The sequence below is a fragment of the Lepus europaeus genome, chromosome 5 (genome assembly GCF_033115175.1).
Source record: "Lepus europaeus isolate LE1 chromosome 5, mLepTim1.pri, whole genome shotgun sequence".
Lineage (NCBI taxonomy): Eukaryota > Metazoa > Chordata > Mammalia > Lagomorpha > Leporidae > Lepus > Lepus europaeus.
Genome location: NC_084831.1, coordinates 158,939,060 through 158,955,799, shown reverse-complemented (window position 1 = coordinate 158,955,799; position 16,740 = coordinate 158,939,060). Strand labels below are relative to the sequence as shown.

Here is a 16,740-nt window from a genome sequence, read left to right as displayed (position 1 = left end):
GCAAAATCCAGCCCTAATGATGAAACTCCAAACCCCAGTGAGTAGCCACACATATAACATGTTTCAAGTCTGCAAGGAGTACTTACATTTTGCAAAGAACTCTCAGTAAAGCCTCACACATGCCTATTTTTGTTGTAAGGAAATATTATTTGCAGAGCCTTTTTCAGGAAAGACAGGCAGAACGTTAGCCACATTAGTCCCTTCTTCACAACTTCAAACATCACTACTACCACCAATTCAGATTTAAGAAGAGGTCAACTGCTAACCTTGAGGAGGGGGCAAATGGGATGCACTATCTGCTATCTCTTTACTCTGTTTCTAGCCTGCAAACCTCTCCTCCCCTTCTCTAGTAGTCTCAGGAAAGAAGTCAGCCTGTTCACTTGCTCACCAGACTGTCTTGCAAACCCTATGCCCTACTCGCCCTGTGTCAGATCTTCATTCAGATCATGCATGTGGGTTACTACATTGACCAACACCCAATGTTGCACATACTCTTTGCACTGTGACTCACAACCTGCATACATTAACCAGAATCTCCTCTGGTGGCCTCTCAGCATCATCCACCCAGGTTGTTGGGCTCAACCCAGGCTCAGCTAAGCTTAGAGGTGAAGAAAGACATAGGATCAGGAGACCAGCCCACCTTCCCAGGGCCCCTGTCACATCACCCCTGAAGATATTGTTGCTATGGCAACTCTCCAACCTTGCAGCACTGCTTTCTCCTTCCTCTGACTGTAGGTCTCCATGTATCTGTTGGCTTCAGCAGGCACTCCAGATGCAGGCTCTGTCCATGCATGCTACGGTGCTGGCCAGACAGAGGCAGGGATAGTTTAGACTGCTGCCTACCACTCAATCTTAGTGTATCAGTAGCTGCAGTCAGTATCACAAGGCCACAACTCACAATACATCTTCATGCCCTCTGTGTCTTGCCTCCCCTGTGGGCAAATGTGTGACGAGGCCAGCCTCTGAGGCTTCTGCTGGATCCTTTGAAAAATGGGTTCTAGTGGGGTCGGGTTTTGTCTCTCCATATGCTTTCTGGGGTGTCAAGATGGTGCCTGCCCCTACTTCTAGTTTTAGGGGATATATCATTTTCCAGGAGCATATACTCAGCTGGGCATTTCTGAGCTATGCAAGATATTTTTTCTTTCTTTTCTTTTTCTTTTTTTTTTTCTTTTTTTTTTTTTTTTTGCTTTTTAAGGAGGACTCTAAACTTGAGCATGACCAAAATCCCCTGCCTCAGTCTTCTCACCTTGCAGTACACCCATAAGGTGTTTTGACTCTTAAGATGAGTCTTCTATTTAGATGCACCTCAATATTCTGTGCACTCAACAAGTCATTATCATCTGCCCTCTGATGTGGGCCTGTGGGAGATCTGGTGGCAAGACAGGTTCATGCTAAGAATAAAATGCTAGAAAAGAGCCTTCTCATGAAAGAGAAAACCTCTGGGTAAAAAGATTCGGGCCTCAAATGTGGGGAGTTCCCACAGTCCCTCTAGTCAGCCGAAGACAGAGATGAGTTTCTCTTTCTTGGTAATGCCTTTCTGCAAAGATCTGGGCACCAGGATAGAGGTTGGGAGAGCTCAGACTTGTCCAGGTTAATGATGGGCTTGACAGCCTCCCAGTTAGGACCCATGGTCTGGCCCCAGCCTAAGTTACCATGTTAGGTAGGAAGTCAGATATGAGCTTATGTGTGTGTGACAAAGTCCTAAAGAGAAGACATCTATGTCCAGCATCTGCATCTCAAAGTCATCCAGATAACGTTTCAGGGGCAGCCCAGTGTTTGCATCCTGCCCTGCTCCCTTCTACCTGATAACCTGCCAGGTGGGGGTCCCCGCCCCTTTTGCCTGATAATCTTCCAGATGCAGCCCAGTATCTACATTTCAAATATCCTGCTCAGATCCTGATCCTCCAGGGGGTCTTGCTTGCCCTTCCTCTAACCAGGGTGGCACCAGCCAGGCTTCCTCCTGTCTGATAACTTCAGGGAGAAAACTCAGATAGGAGTTTTTCTATTTACATCCAAAAAGTCCTTTGTTCCAAGAGGAGCAGAGGTGGGGAGGCAAGACCCATCCCCTTAAAAACCCCAGGCCTAAAAAAAAAAAAAGGCTTGCACCACAGCTCACTTGGCTAATCCTCCATGTGCGACGCTGGCACCCAGGGTTCTAGACCCAGTTGGGGCGCTGGATTCTGTCCCGGTTGCTCCTCTTCCAGTCCATTTCTCTGCTGTGGCCCAGGAAGGCAGTGGAGGATGGCCCAAGTGCTTGGGTCCTGCACCCACATGGGAGACCAGGAGGAGGCACCTGGCTCCTGGCTTCAGATCCGTGCAGCACACCAGCCATAGCAGCCATTTGGGGAGTGAACCAATGGAAGGAAGACCTTTCTCTCTGTCTCCCTCTCTCACTGTCCAACTCTGCCTGTCAAAAAACAAAAAAACAAAAAACCCAGCCTCAATTGGACTGTGAGCTCAGCCCTCTGCCTCACTGCAGAGCCACCCGCCTGGCCTGCCCAGGTGTACTCTCCACTCAGCCATGTAACCCCACTCTCCTCAGTCTGAGTGACTGGGCACTCTCTCAGGTCCTGTCTGGAGAGGTGCCCATCCATTCTTACGGATGTCCCTTCCCTAATAAACCTTGCTATTTTACTTTCCACCTCTCTCTGTCTCACACCTAAATTCTTTCTTGTGGGAAGACAAGAACCCTGCCATTCACCAGTAACAACCATACCTCTATCTATCATCTGTCTATCTTCATTTCAGACAAAAGCATCATTTCTGGACTCTGCCACCTCTGAAATCTGACCTTAACCCAATGTTTCCTGCCTGTCATGGGGATAGTATCCACAAATGATGTAGGTGATTCTACTGTGCATCTACAGCATTTTTCACATTCTTTTGTAATTGTTTATATCTTTGTTATCTGTCCCCCAGGAATGTAAGTGCCTTTATGGTAAGCATTCTATACACATCATTCATGTTGTACCAATTATACCCAGGGAAGTACCAGGCATAATGCAGAAAAGTCACCCCTGTCTTCCTCCCTCCTCAGCTCCTCATTCCCACAGTGCTATGGGCTCTTGCTCATCTCTTCCTCTGCCACTCCTCCTTCTGCACAGCTATCACCACCATGAGACACCCACACACAATGCTCCTGGCACCTCGTGCTCTCCTGCTCCAATGGCTCCAAACAGGATGATAGAATAATACAGCAAGTGAGTGAGGCTTGCTGGTATCCATGAAGCTAAGCTACTGTGCTCCATTCTCACTAAGTGAATTATGGATGCTGGCCCTGAATGCTCTGATTGTGCTCAGTTCTTTTGGTTCCATGGCAAGTGAGAGCATGGCAGCCTCCTAGAAATAAAAAAAAAAGCCTGCCTGAATATTACATTAGTTAGGGCCCACAGAGCTCTGCAGCACTGTTGTTGCAGCCCTTTTCATTTCCTGTTCACATTTATTGCTTTATTCTGCTCTTTTTGCCCATCCACTCCCACTAGAGTAGCCAAAACACAGTGAGTTTATTTAAGAGCCATGATACTGACCCAATGTCATGACACCTCACTTGGACTTTATAATGCATATTGTGTCTATTCTGGAAAAATTCTTACTTATTTTCTGCTTCATTGCACATTGAGTACTTGAGGTTGGTGGGTACATGAACTATATGCCAAATTCAGCTTTGAATGACATAATTTTACTGGTTTTTAATTTAACTTTTTTTATTTAGGTTGTTCTTATAGAAACTGATTATGTCTTCTAGTTTCTAAGTAACTGCATCATAATAAGGACTATTGTATATGGTAGCAGTTAAAAATGTTTGGTTTGATGATTGACATATGGCTTATAGATAGCATCAATCTATGAGATTGTGTCCTGGTTTTATGGGAAATCTATAAGTTGATTGGAGGTAGACATTTATTATTGATGCACATTATGCACTGAGAACACCTTGTACTTTAAATAATTAAATCCAATTTAAGATTTACACAGGAGTTTCCTTCTGCCTTCATCTACCATATTCAAGCATTGAAATACTGTCGATTCTACCTTTTAGATCTCACTGTAATGTGTTGCCTCTTCTTCATTCACACTTGGTGCAGGTCCTACTAAATTAGCTGTAAAAGACTCTTTTTTTTTTTTTGACAGGCAGAGTGGATAGTGAGAGAGAGAGAGACAGAGAGAAAGGTCTTCCTTTTTGCTGTTGGTTCACCCTCCAATGGCCACTGTGGCTGGCGCATCGCGCTGATCCGAAGCCAGGAGCCAGGTGCTTCTCCTGGTCTCCCATGCGGGTGCAGGGCCCAAGCACTTGGGCCATCCTCCACTGCCTTCCCGGGCCATAGCAGAGAGCTGGCCTGGAAGAGGGGCAACCGGGATAGAATCCGGCGCCCCAACCGGGACTAGAACCCGGTGTGCCGGCGCCGCAAGGTGGAGGATTAACCTGTTAAGCCACGGCGCCGGCCCTGTAAAAGACTCTTTAACTGACTTCCCTGCTTTTTGCCTTTTTACTTTTGTGTCCAAAACCTTTCATGATTCAGCCCACTCTCTGCCTATATCTGGTTGCTCAGTATATCTTACTCCAATTGCTAAGGAAATCAAGTGGCTGGTAGTTCTATCAACACACCACAGAAAAGATTGCTCAATAAATGCTTATTAAATAAATAAATGGAATGTCTTACATAGCTAGGGTGAACATTTAACCTGTGTGGCCCTGGATGATCTCTGTTTATACATTTCAACCCTGGGTAGTGATTTATATGCCCCTTTTATGATCAAATTTGTATCAGAACAACAAATTATATATCCATCTAATTGTGGCAGTCATCAAATAGACTTGAATCCTCTACTAGACAGTTTTTGGAAGTCAGAAATCTTATTTTTTATTTTTTTATATTTTCAATTATTCATTCAATTTAGAGACTGACTGTCAAGATGCTGAGTTACAATATCAATGCAAACACATTTCTTGTCCTCATGAAATTTTCAATTTGGTAAGAAAGAGGAATTTACTGAAAGAATATTGCCTAACATAGTAAATACTAGTGTGAAGTAAATGGATAAAAATTTAAACATTCCTAATCCAGCAACAGCCTAACCCCATAGACTATAATGGACAGAAGTAATCATAAACATAGAACCCCATGTCATCCAGTTATCCAGTTACATTTTTACTTAAAAACTTAAAAAAAACCCACACATATTCTCAAGAATACTTATATATGCTTTCTTGATATTAAACCTAAGAAAAAATGACCATGGAATAATAGCAACTTTGAATCTCCTTCCTTTTTTAGACAAGTTATAAGTTATAATTGTTGGTGGTTCTCTATAGTGTAGATTACAGATTCTCACTGTTTTTCCAGATGAGAAATCTGAGGTTTTAGAAACAGAGCCCCAAGACAAAAGAAAGATTTCATAAACCAGTATTAGATTTTGGTTGACCTTGAACCCAGATCTTTTAGTGACATCACCATGGGTAAATGCTAAACTCTTTGCACCTCAATTTCTTCTTTGTAAACTCCTGATGATATTGTCTCCAGAATTAATCTAAGGTATAAATGATATGATGTAAGGCATTTAGTCCCTTAACCTGGCTCCTATAAGACACACAACAATGTTAGTTCTGTATCCAGTTCCCTTGTTTGTTTCTGTGCTTGGTGAATTAAAAGATGGTGAAAAATAATTTGAAAAGAACTATAGGGGCTGGCACTGTGGTGTAGCATGTAAAGCCACTGTCTGCAGTGCTGGCATACCATATGGATACTGGTTCGAGTCCAGGCTGCTCCACTTCCTATCAATTTCTCTGCTATGGCCTGGCAAAGCAGAGGAAGATGGTCCAAATACTTGGGCCCCTGCATCCACATGGGAGACCTGGAAGATACTCCTGGCTTCAGATAGGCTGAGCTCCAGCCATTGCAGTCATTTGAATGAGTGAATCAGTGCATGGAAGACCTCTCTCTCTCTCTCTCTCTCTCTCTCTCCCTCTCTCTCTCTCTGCCTCTGCCTCTCTGTAACTCTGCCTTTCAAGTACATAAAATTCTGTACAAACTAATTATAAACATCAATAAAACACAAGTAAAAATTGTATTCTCTAATTTGGATGTTAAACTATGCTTTCTACACCTCTGCTAAAAGTTATATTGTATTTGTAGTCATTTATTATTTAAGAGAAATTTCCAGGGCCAAAGCAGCAAATACGACTTTTCCAGAAGAATGCATTTTATGAAGGCACAAATGGGTGTCGCTCTTTAAGATTTTTGTTTAGGAAAGAATCCCAACTGATCCTTGAGATTTTCAGGTGAGAAAGAAGAGAAGAGGGATGTAAACAAAAGCAAATGCCCTCTGAAGCCCTTGGGGAGAGCCAGATGCCGCAGCCTGGACTCCATTTCCCAGAGCCCTCAGGTGTCCCGACGCATTCCGTGTTAGGACAGAATCTGCGCGTGCGCATTCCTGCCCGTGAGCCTCTGCGTTCGGAACGGAGGAAGCTCGCGCAGTACCGAGGGACTGCTCGGACTGCTCTGGCTGCTCGGACCCTTCCCACACTTTCACTGCCTCTCGCCCCGCACTGCGATTCCAGGCAGTTTGCGAGCACACACCCAGGGCCCGCCTCCCGCTGCGGCTGCGCCTCTTCGTTTGCTGCCTGTGGGTCCCACGCGCTGGGGCCTTCTCTGCCCAGCACTCTGCTTTGCTCCTCGTGTGCCCTGAAGAAGGAGGACGTGCTGCCCGGACTTTCCACGGCAAGTATGGAGAACAGGAGGGTGCCGGGATGCGTGTGTGGGGGAGGGGTGGGTGCTAGGGCGGCTGGCGGCTCCCAGGTGTGGCTCACTTGCTTCTCCGTGATCCTGGCAGCTGTTCCGTGCAAAGTCAGGGCTGGAATCCGGGCTGTCCTGCCTCCCACCGCTGCTTGCAGCCTCCCAGTGCACGAACAGTGGTGGCATGCTGCCTCGCCCAAACTTTCCTTAACGTGCTTTATTTAGTGGTTACAAGGGGAAGGTTATCGGATGGGGGAGCTGCACAAGCAGGACAGGTAAGAAAGCACAGCGAAGATCAGCGAGACTCCTGTTCTCTAAATATTTAAATATATTGATGTAAATATTAATAAGGCCGGTTCTCAGCTTTGAGTGGGTCAGAGAATGCCATCTGGTCGGGCCTCCTGCATCCAGAGGCCATTCCTACGGGGCGGGTCTTGATGGCCTTCAGCGGGGAGCCCGAGGGGGCAGGGGGTTGGAGAAGGAGAATCAGACTAGAATCTGCTCCACGGCCTCCATCCTGCACCTCGCTGGCCCGGTGGGGTCCCTGTGGATACAGCTGGCAGCTGGTACCCTAAGTGTTCAATTGATTTTTCCAAGTGGGAGCAGCATGAAGGATGTGGTGTAACTTTGGATTTATTTCTCTTCCATGTTTAGTGGACAGATTTTTTTTTTTTTTTCAGTCTTGAATTTGAGGCCATGGAATTATGGCTGTTATTTCGCTGCTTTTTGATGTCTGTCTTCAGCCCTTCCTTCTTCTGTTAGTAAGGATGTCAACAGTTATTACTGTTAGGAAAAGAGTTGCCAGTTAGTGCCTCCTCACACAGGGCACCACAATGTTAGGAAAAGAGGTGCAGAATAGAGAGCAGGCAGTGTGTGGATTTACAGCCAGACCGAATTTATTCAGAGAAAATAAATTCGTAGAGGTGTGTGACCAACTGCATAAAAGTGCATTGATGGAATGTGTGGCAGGATGCCTGGACCCCCAGGGGCTGTAACTTTTATATTCTAGGAGGGATAGGGATGGGAGTGGGGATAGGGAGCCTGCAGGTAGAGGGAAATTCCTGAAACTGGGTGGGGCTTTGGGAACCTGGAAAAGAATGCAGGGTGGGGTATGAAGGGTGTGAGACTCAATTGAGATCCAAGGGCAAGGAATACATTTCAATGTTTATCCAACTTTTTTTTTTTTTTAAGATTTATTTATTTGAAAGAGTTATACAGAGAGAGGAGAGGCAGAGAGAGAGAGAGAGAGAGAGAGAGAGAGAGAGAGATTTTTCTTCTGATGGTTCACTCCCCAATTGGCTGAAATGGCTGGAGCTGTGTCGATCCGAAGCCAGGAGCCCAGAGCTTCCTCTGGGTCTCCCACATGGGTGCAGGGGCCCAGGAACTTGGGCCATCTTCTACTGCTTTCCCAGGCCATAGCAGAGAGCTGGATTGGAAGTAGAGCAGCTGGGTCTCAAACCGGTGCCCACTTGGGATGCTGGTTGCTTCAGGCCAGGGTGTTAACCCACTGCGCCACAGTGCCGGCCCCGTGTTTATCTATCTTTTGGGCAATGAGCAAGAATGGCTAAAGCTTATATCCTTGTTCCATCAATTACCTGCCACTGATCCCTTTGCAAAGTGAGCTGAAATTAACACAATCTATCTACTGTGTGGGTCAACTGGAGCTATTTTAATCTGGATCTGCATAAAGTGGAGGACCATAGAAGCATAAATAGAGAAAAGTAACACTTTTTCTCTGCCCAGTTCTTTACAGTCACCCAATGATCCACCAAGCTGATTATCTTAATAGTCCATATGGTTTTAATTAAGAGGGCCCATTGTTTGTCATATTTTGGGTTCTGTGTTTAAACCTATGACATTTTTGACATGGGAGGATATTAGTTCTGTATTTTCATAATTTTTCCAGTCTGTGGAAGCATCTATACAAATTGTTAATGAGAGGAAGGGTAAGAAAGATGAGACAAGACAAAAAAGTGCCTCGCTCCCTACACAGAGATGCCCACTTAGTGCTGTAGAAGATGTGGACTTGAAAACTATTTCTGTCAGTATAACGAAGCTTTCACATGCATAACTGTCTTTCAGTGATTCATGTGTTGTGGTGTTATCACAGATTATTAATTGTTGGGCATAATGAGGCCATCTAGGAAGTAAAAATAGAAAGTGAGTCCTGGATAGTGTCCTTAGCTCAGTTGGAAAGTGAATCCTGGATAGAGCCTGGAACACCTTTTGGGATCCTATGTGGGTGGCAGGGACCCAAGTTGTTAGGTTTGGAATAGTTCTGACCTTTCATACCCCCAGAAGGAGAGATAGGAAAAGGAGACAGAGACTGGCCTCAACAGAGACAGTTTGCTTTATTGGAAGCAAAGGGGGGCTGCAGCCCATTCTCAGGAGAGGGCTGTCAGCAGATGAGTCAGGACAACAGGCTTTATCTGGTTAAGAGGGAATTTTTCACTGAGGTGTGGGGAGGTGTAGAAAGCAATTGGGGAAAAATGGATGTCTAGCTTTTCTGTTTCACAAGATGTTCTGTGCCACTTACCAGCTTTGCTATTTGCATTGCAAGGAGACATGAAGGGTTGGTTTGGCACCTAGGGTCTCACAAAATTGAGGAAGTGGGATAGGGAGTGAAGGAGGAAGAAAAAGGGGAGGAAAGGAAAGATGGGACAAGTCCTTTACAACTTTTGGGACATCTGCTGCCTTTCCCAGGCCTGTTCATAGAGAACTGAATTGGAAGTGGAGCAGCTGAGACTTGAACTGGTGCTCATATAGAAAATTTGCATTACAGGAGGTAGCTTAAACCAGTGTGCCACAAAACTAGGCCATCAATAGACAATTTGAAGTGGGAGCGGTGGCTATGAAAATGCACTCTAAAGTTACAAGGGAAATGGAAGAAAGTTTCTTCTAACTCCAGTAGGTTCTAGGGGACTTTAGTGGACATTCGCTCTGACTTGGCCAATAAGCAAAGTAAAAGAAGTCAGAACTTTTGCTAACATTTTACTCTAAATCAGAGGTGGGAAACAGTCCATGAAATCATCTGTTCTGGCCCTGCCAAGGCAACTGCATGTGGCACTGGATACTCAATCTACAGCATATAAATTTTTAATTTGGTAATCTTGTGTGATACATGAAAGATGTCATAAATATAGAAATGATCTTGGCAAAAAAAAATCCCCACCCCTGTCAAATGTTAATGGCAAATCCAAGGCAGTTCACAAATCTGGTTAAGAGTTAATGAATGGCTACAATTAACAATTCTGTGGAAGAGAGACACTTTTAGACAATACATTCCAAAGACATCAATTATGTTTTTACATACTGTCAAATATGTCAATCATGTGGTTGGAATGGCTTTATTACTTCTCAGAAAGAGAAATGGGAATCCTGTGTGATGAGAGGTGTGTGCATCAAAAATAATGTTGCTACTGTTGGCTCAGAGAACTTGTTTCTGTGAACAGTCTTAAATGGCATGTAGAGATGCATGTTTATGGCCAGTGTGCATGAGGTATCCATGTGCACAGTTTGTACAACTCATGTGTACAGATGTTCTTTTCTAGATGTGTATGATGTGGAGATTCTTCAGTGTGTGGTCTTTCTTGGGGGAGATGAAGAGAGGATGCATATATGAGGGAATTGTAAAACTAAAAACTGGTCTCTGAATATCAGGCCTATCATGAATGGCACATCTTTAAAATATAGATTCCCCCATCTACTCTGTTGGGTGACTTGGCTTTGCAAAATTCATTTCCCATGGAATACTGTATTTGAAAGTTTTTGTAAGTCTTTTTCTTAACTTGATTCAGGTGCATTTCACTTGGATTGTGTACAGACCAAAATCAGCTATGTATAGACAACAGGAAGCTGTCTGTTTACTTTTCTGAGTGATCATGATGTGCTGCTGCCTCCCAGTGGCTCCTAAAGCCTGTGGTGGCTCTTGTCTGAGCATCTGTAAGCCAGAAAGATGGAGTCTGCACAAATTGAGGTTTCCATTATTTTCTTCCCTAACATTCTTCTCCACTTTTTCTTTTTGCTGTTTCTGCTGGTCTGCAATGGGGATGATGGCCCTGCAATAGTCACTGCCTTGATCCAAATTGCTACTTGGCCTCTCCCTGGGAAGACTGCTTCTTGGGTGACGCTGGCCATTGAAAAAGACTGATGGATTCACATTGGGCACCTTCAAGTAGACAACTTGTCTTACCTTCCAATGTTTTGGCAGTGGAGTGAATGCCACTATGTTAACAAGTGTAGGTTCCTAGGGAATTTGATGGAGGAAAAGGGCAGAGGAAACTTATCCATCCCTCATTTCATTGCTTTTCTCATTATGTTTCTCTGGTCTTGACGTTATTTTCTAGCTTTTCCATTGATTCACATCTGGTAGACTACCTGTAATTCTATTTTCATAACTGTCAGCCCTTGTTTTTCAGAGAAGGACAAAGGTGTTATTAGTTACCATAAAGCATTCCAAGTAGCTGTGTTTTCCTTGTGACTGCAAGGCTAAAAAGCTGACTTCTCTTGGGACCCAACAAGTTTGCTGGGTGATAATTCTGGGGCTCACATTGAGCACTAGACATAGATGTCTTGTTGTGACTGATTCATAATTCATGTTTTGTCGGAGGCCACCTGACAAACCACATGGAGACACGTAGCACTCAGTCAATTTATCACCATGTTTATTGCCTCATCGCGTTCCAAGCCAAAGTAGGGGGCCCGGCGATGAGGGACTGGAGGCAGTCTCCCTAAGGAAACCCTTCAGTCTCCAGCCCCGAGCACACAGAAAGACAAGGATATATACCCCAGACCCCATACAGATAACATTTATTGTGTGCAATTATGCATAGCACAGGAATAGAGCAAGTTTACAAAGTAGCAATGATCAGGGTACAAGCTCTGCAGATAGAGCAAAGAACATCATAAACCTTCATCAGAAGTCACATCCTGCCTGCAGGAATATGGGACGAAAAGTCTTGGAAACAGGATTAGATAAGGGACAGCCTCAGCCTGCTGTATCTTATGTCGGGCCAGGGCCACTGGCCCCGACATCTCCCCCTTCTTGTTTGTACAAGAATGGCCTGGTGTTTATGGTAAACGGTGTCTACACTGTCCAGAGGGCCACAAGTCCCTCGCGTTAAACGCTGAATGGCGTGGACTCGTGCCTGTCTTAGGTGCCCCGCAGCACTTACTCTGCTTACCCGTCATCAAGGATATAGGAAGCATGTCCTGCCCTCTGTCTTAGGTTGCTAGAGAAGCCTGCGAGTGTTTACCCGTAATTATTACAGGCATGTTTAAAATTTGGCTTGACTGTGTGTTCCCCTGGGATGAAGCAGCAGTAGAGGCTTGTTCTGGCTCCCTCTCAAAGCCCCCAAGGACACGGGTGGCTCATTGCCAAGATTTTATTCAAGCAGTGTGTCCTGTCCCGGATCTTGGCCAGAGAGCCAAGACACGAAGCATGCCCACCTGTTTATTAGAAACATTTTTTTATTCTCCTCCCCGGGAACTGGCCAGGCTCCCAAGGAGCAGGAGAAGGTCATTTGGCAACAAAGTTACTTGTCCACCAGAGCTGAACCTAGATACAAGCCTTTTTATTTTAAAAATTTGTCCTTACATTTGGCCCTAGGGCTGCATTGAGAGGTAGACGTAATTAACACATTATAAGAATACAATACAAATTTTTTATACAAGCATACATTTAGTAATCAAACACAATAATACTCAATGTGTTTTAAGGTTAAATTGAAACATAACTGAGGGAGAATTAGCTTCTTGGGCACCCATGTCAGGGACATAAAAAACAGTACCATTTCAATACAACAACTCAAGCTGTTGCAGACAGCCTGAGAACTGGCTAGACAATCCCATGGCATGGAGATCTGAGGCATTGATACTTGTTAAACAGACATGTTGAGGTGTACATCCAATTAACAAATGTGCTAACATTTTGTATTACTCTGAAATTAGTGATTTGGGTTTTATGAAATATTTTTAACATCTCCTTTTGATAAAACAACAAATTTTTTAGCGGATGGAACACAGTGGGTAACCATTTAGCCATAATGATAGTAGCCTCTTACTATCTGTAATTGTTACATTTTTGTAGGTTTGTGTAATCTTAACTATTTGTGGCATATTTTGATTTACATTTTTTTTAAAGCCAACCACGCATAATCTGCCCAAGCATTCCTATCAATAATAAGGGTAGAGTTAGTACATAATACAAAAATAGAATGGGTAGTCCAGACACTTTGACACAGCTTGCTTTGTTTCTTTAAATGCGCATTTTCCATAGTTATGGCTTAGAGGGGCTCCTGCGAAATTTTTTGTCTTTTAAGTCCTACATGTGCCAATTGCTCCCTCCTTTCTCCTGCAACCGGCGTCCCAGGCGCTTTTTAACAAGGCCTTTATATCCTTGTCACATTTAGATGTGACTGTATATTCCCCATGGGCAATAGGAGAGGCTCCCCGAGCAAGCCCTAGTCTGCCATGCCCTACTCGTGCTTATGTGCCTCCCTTGTAATCCCTACGGCCTGCTACCGCCGCAGCCTTCCCTCTTACAGAGGCTTACCTGTGGATGAGATGAATCCGAGTCACGGCACCAGCTGTCGGAGGCCACCCGACAAACCACATGGAGACACGCAGCACTCAGTCAATTTATCACCACGTTTATTGCCTCATCGCATTCCAAGCCAAAGTAGGGGGCCCGGCGATGAGGGACTGGAGGCAGTCTCCCTAAGGAAACCCTTCAGTCTCCAGCCCCAAGCACACAGAAAGACAAGGATATATACCCCAGACCCCATACAGATAACATTTATTGTGTGCAATTATGCATAGCACAGGAATAGAGCAAGTTTACAAAGTAGCAATGATCAGGGTACAAGCTCTGCAGATAGAGCAAAGAACATCATAAACCTTCATCAGAAGTCACATCCTGCCTGCAGGAATATGGGACGAAAAGTCTTAAAAACAGGATTAGATAAGGGACAGCCTCAGCCTGCTGCATCTTATGTCGGGCCAGGGCCACTGGCCCCGACAATGTTTCATCTTGGAAAAGCCTATTGGTCTGTTCACTCAGTCTAAATTGGAGTTGGCTAGTTTATGCACCCATTCCAGCATTAAGGGGGCCCAGAATTGCCCATGACTGGCTCCTCCTTCTTGCTCACTCAGGAGATGGACTCTGCTCACAGGTCCCAAGTGGCTTTGCTTGGCCCTCTTTCCTTGGTTTCCCTAGTGAGCAGGCTGATTCTCAGGTAGGCAGGAAACCTGTTGGCTCACAGCAGCCTTTGGGTTAATGTTTTGCTCTCATCTGTGATGCAGTTAAAGTTTTCTCTTAGATCCCAAGCTTCAGTTGGAGGTGTTATTTTATACTGAGATGTGTCTTTATAAAGGCAGATATCACTGAGAACTCTGTCCTTGGGATCAGCTCACCCAGGTCTGAATGGAGTTCCAGGATTCTGGCTTCAGGCTGGCACATTCTCAGCTGTTGTGGGCATTTGGGGAGCAAATGGAAGAAATCTCTGTCCTCCCTCTTCCCCTGCCTTTCAAAAGAAATGAAAAATAGTTTAAAAATTGAAAAAAAAATATTTTGCCTTATGTCCTATGGGGAAAAAAATTACTGTTGTTGTATGTAGAACTCATTGTACACTTTGCAAATACTCATAAATCTCAACTTAAAGGCTTGTTGATCACTTCTGGCTGGGCTGCCTGCATTAGCTCTCATTCTGTGATCCATCCCTTTCCATCATCTGCAGTTCACTGTGAATGCTCATGAATCACCAAACTGCCTCCCAACTTTATATCCTTGTGTTCTTTATATACAGCTTGGCCATAATCTCACTTGATTCAGCAGCATGCTTATTTCCAAGATGCTTCATAGGCAAAGAGATTGTGAGGTCATTGATTTTCTCTGAGCTTTCTCCTAAGTGGTTTATTTTATGAAGCTGATTCTGGCTGATTGGTCATAAGTCAGGGTGCAGAGGTTGCTGTTAGAGGAATAAGGCTGTCACTGCCCTTTCCACTCTGTCCCAACCCTTCAACCCATGCTTGCCTTTGAATTCTGCTTTTAGAGCACTGGAGTGAGGCACTGGAGTGATTCAATAAAAGAAGAAAAAGGTTTTAATATTTAAACATTTATATCTATTAATATAAAGAGAACAGATTCCATGTATTTAATGGATACAATTTTCAGAACATAACCATACTTCTTTGCCTATTTCCTCCTCCTTTATTCATTTCTGTTTTTAACAATTTAAGAAGTTGGCTTTATTTCTTAACCTTTTTTTATTCCCTCTTCTCCAGTCTTCCTGTCCAATCTGGTACTTTTAGGTTTTTATTTTTTCCTTTTCTTTCTCATCCACTTTTTTGTCTATTCCCATCCCAGTTCCAAAGAAGGAATAATGAATAAAAATCATGAGCTATTGATTCAAAGACAGGAATTCTATGTAGCATGGAATATTAAAAAAAAACAAAGATTCCATTGTTTTTAAAGTTACCTATATATTTTTTTTCTTTTTATAATGTTTATTTATTTACTTGAAAGGCAGAGTTACAGAGAGGGAGAAACAAAGGCAGAGAGAGAGAGAGAGATCTTCTGTATGATGGTTCATTCCCCAAATGACAATGGCCAAGGTGGGGCTGGACTGAAGCCAGGAGGTAGGAGCTTCATTCAGGTCTCCCACATGGGAGCAGGGGCCCTAGCACCTGGGTCATCATCTGCTGCTTTCTTAGGCTCATTAGCATGGAGCTGGATCAGAAATGGAGTAGCCAGGAATCAAACTGGCACCCTTATGGGATGCCCGCCCTACAAGCGGGAATTTTTACTATGGCTATGCCACAGCACCAGCCCCATTTTTCTAGATGGCTTTTCCCTGTGGCTACACCATTAGGAATTTATTTCTTCTTATAATGTGACCCAGACTAATTATTTCCGTGTTTCCTGATTAACATTCTCTGTTGGTTCAGGAGGCTAGCAGGTTCAAAGGCCAGGGAAAGAGAACCTGATTTCTGTTCAGTTGTGCTGAGCTCCATGGAAGCTATACAGGAAAAGTGAGCTTGGATGCATGAGAGAAGGTAATGAAGAAAGTGAGTATAGAGGAAATAAGTGCAGAACTATATTCACAGAGAAGTTTTGTAAGAAAATTAAGTGTAATCAGAGAGTGAGAAAGGAGAAAAGAAAGCTTGAAGATAGAGATCAAAAGAGATGGTAAACTGGAAGCATCTGAGGGAATTCTGACTCTGATCACACATACACTTATTGAAGGTGTGAGGAAACAGGTTCTTGCACTCATTGGTGTGAGTGTAATGCAGTAGAGTCTCTTTGGAGGAAAAATTTGACAGATCTCTCTGTGAAATACTTTAAATGCAAATGTTCTTTGGTATGGTTCAACTACAGGAATTTATCTTACATATATTTGGTCAAATACATAAAGCCATGTAAATTCTTTGTAATATTGTTCATTATGGAAATAAAACAGAAACAAATGTATATTGATAGAGAATTAATAAAATACATTATGGTATTATGGCATATCTGTACAATGAAATAATAAATATATAATGATCTGAAAAATGATTTAAGGGCAGAGTGCTTTTAAGTAAAACAAGGTACAGAAAAAATGTCACTTTGCAAAGAAAAAAAGGACATGTGTATATATTTTTTAAAAATTTTATTTACTTATTTTCATTTTATTCATAAGCTAGAGAGACAGGAAAGGAGGAATTTTTCATCTGCTGATTCATTCCCCAAATGGCTGCAATGGCTGTGACTAGGCCAGGCTAAAGGCAGGAGCTCCAATTGGGTCTCCCACATGGGTGCCAAAGCCAAGGACTTTGACCATCTTTTGCTGCTTTCCCAGGCACATTCACAGAGAGTTTGATCAAAAGTGGAGCAGCCAGGACACACACGAGTGCCCATAAGGGATGCCAGCATCAAAGACAGTGGCTTCACCATTACACCACAATGCTGGCCCCATGCACATATATCTTTATGAAGGCCCTTCAAAAGCTTCATGGAAAATGGAGT

The 16,740-nt window shown here is 43.7% G+C and overlaps 1 protein-coding gene across 3 annotated transcripts in view; it reads left to right on the top strand.

Annotated features, from left to right (window-relative positions):
* Positions 1-6,450: 6,450 nt before the first annotated feature.
* Positions 6,451-16,740, top strand: part of LOC133760472 (zinc finger protein 665-like) — a 36,224-nt gene continuing 25,934 nt past the window's right edge. For 2 of the 3 annotated variants that reach the window (XM_062193023.1, XM_062193021.1), the window contains exon 1: positions 6,451-6,723. The gene's annotated coding sequence lies outside the window, so the exon portion shown is untranslated. The remainder of the gene's footprint in view (positions 6,724-16,740) is intronic. The other variant, XM_062193022.1, reaches the window with a different exon arrangement.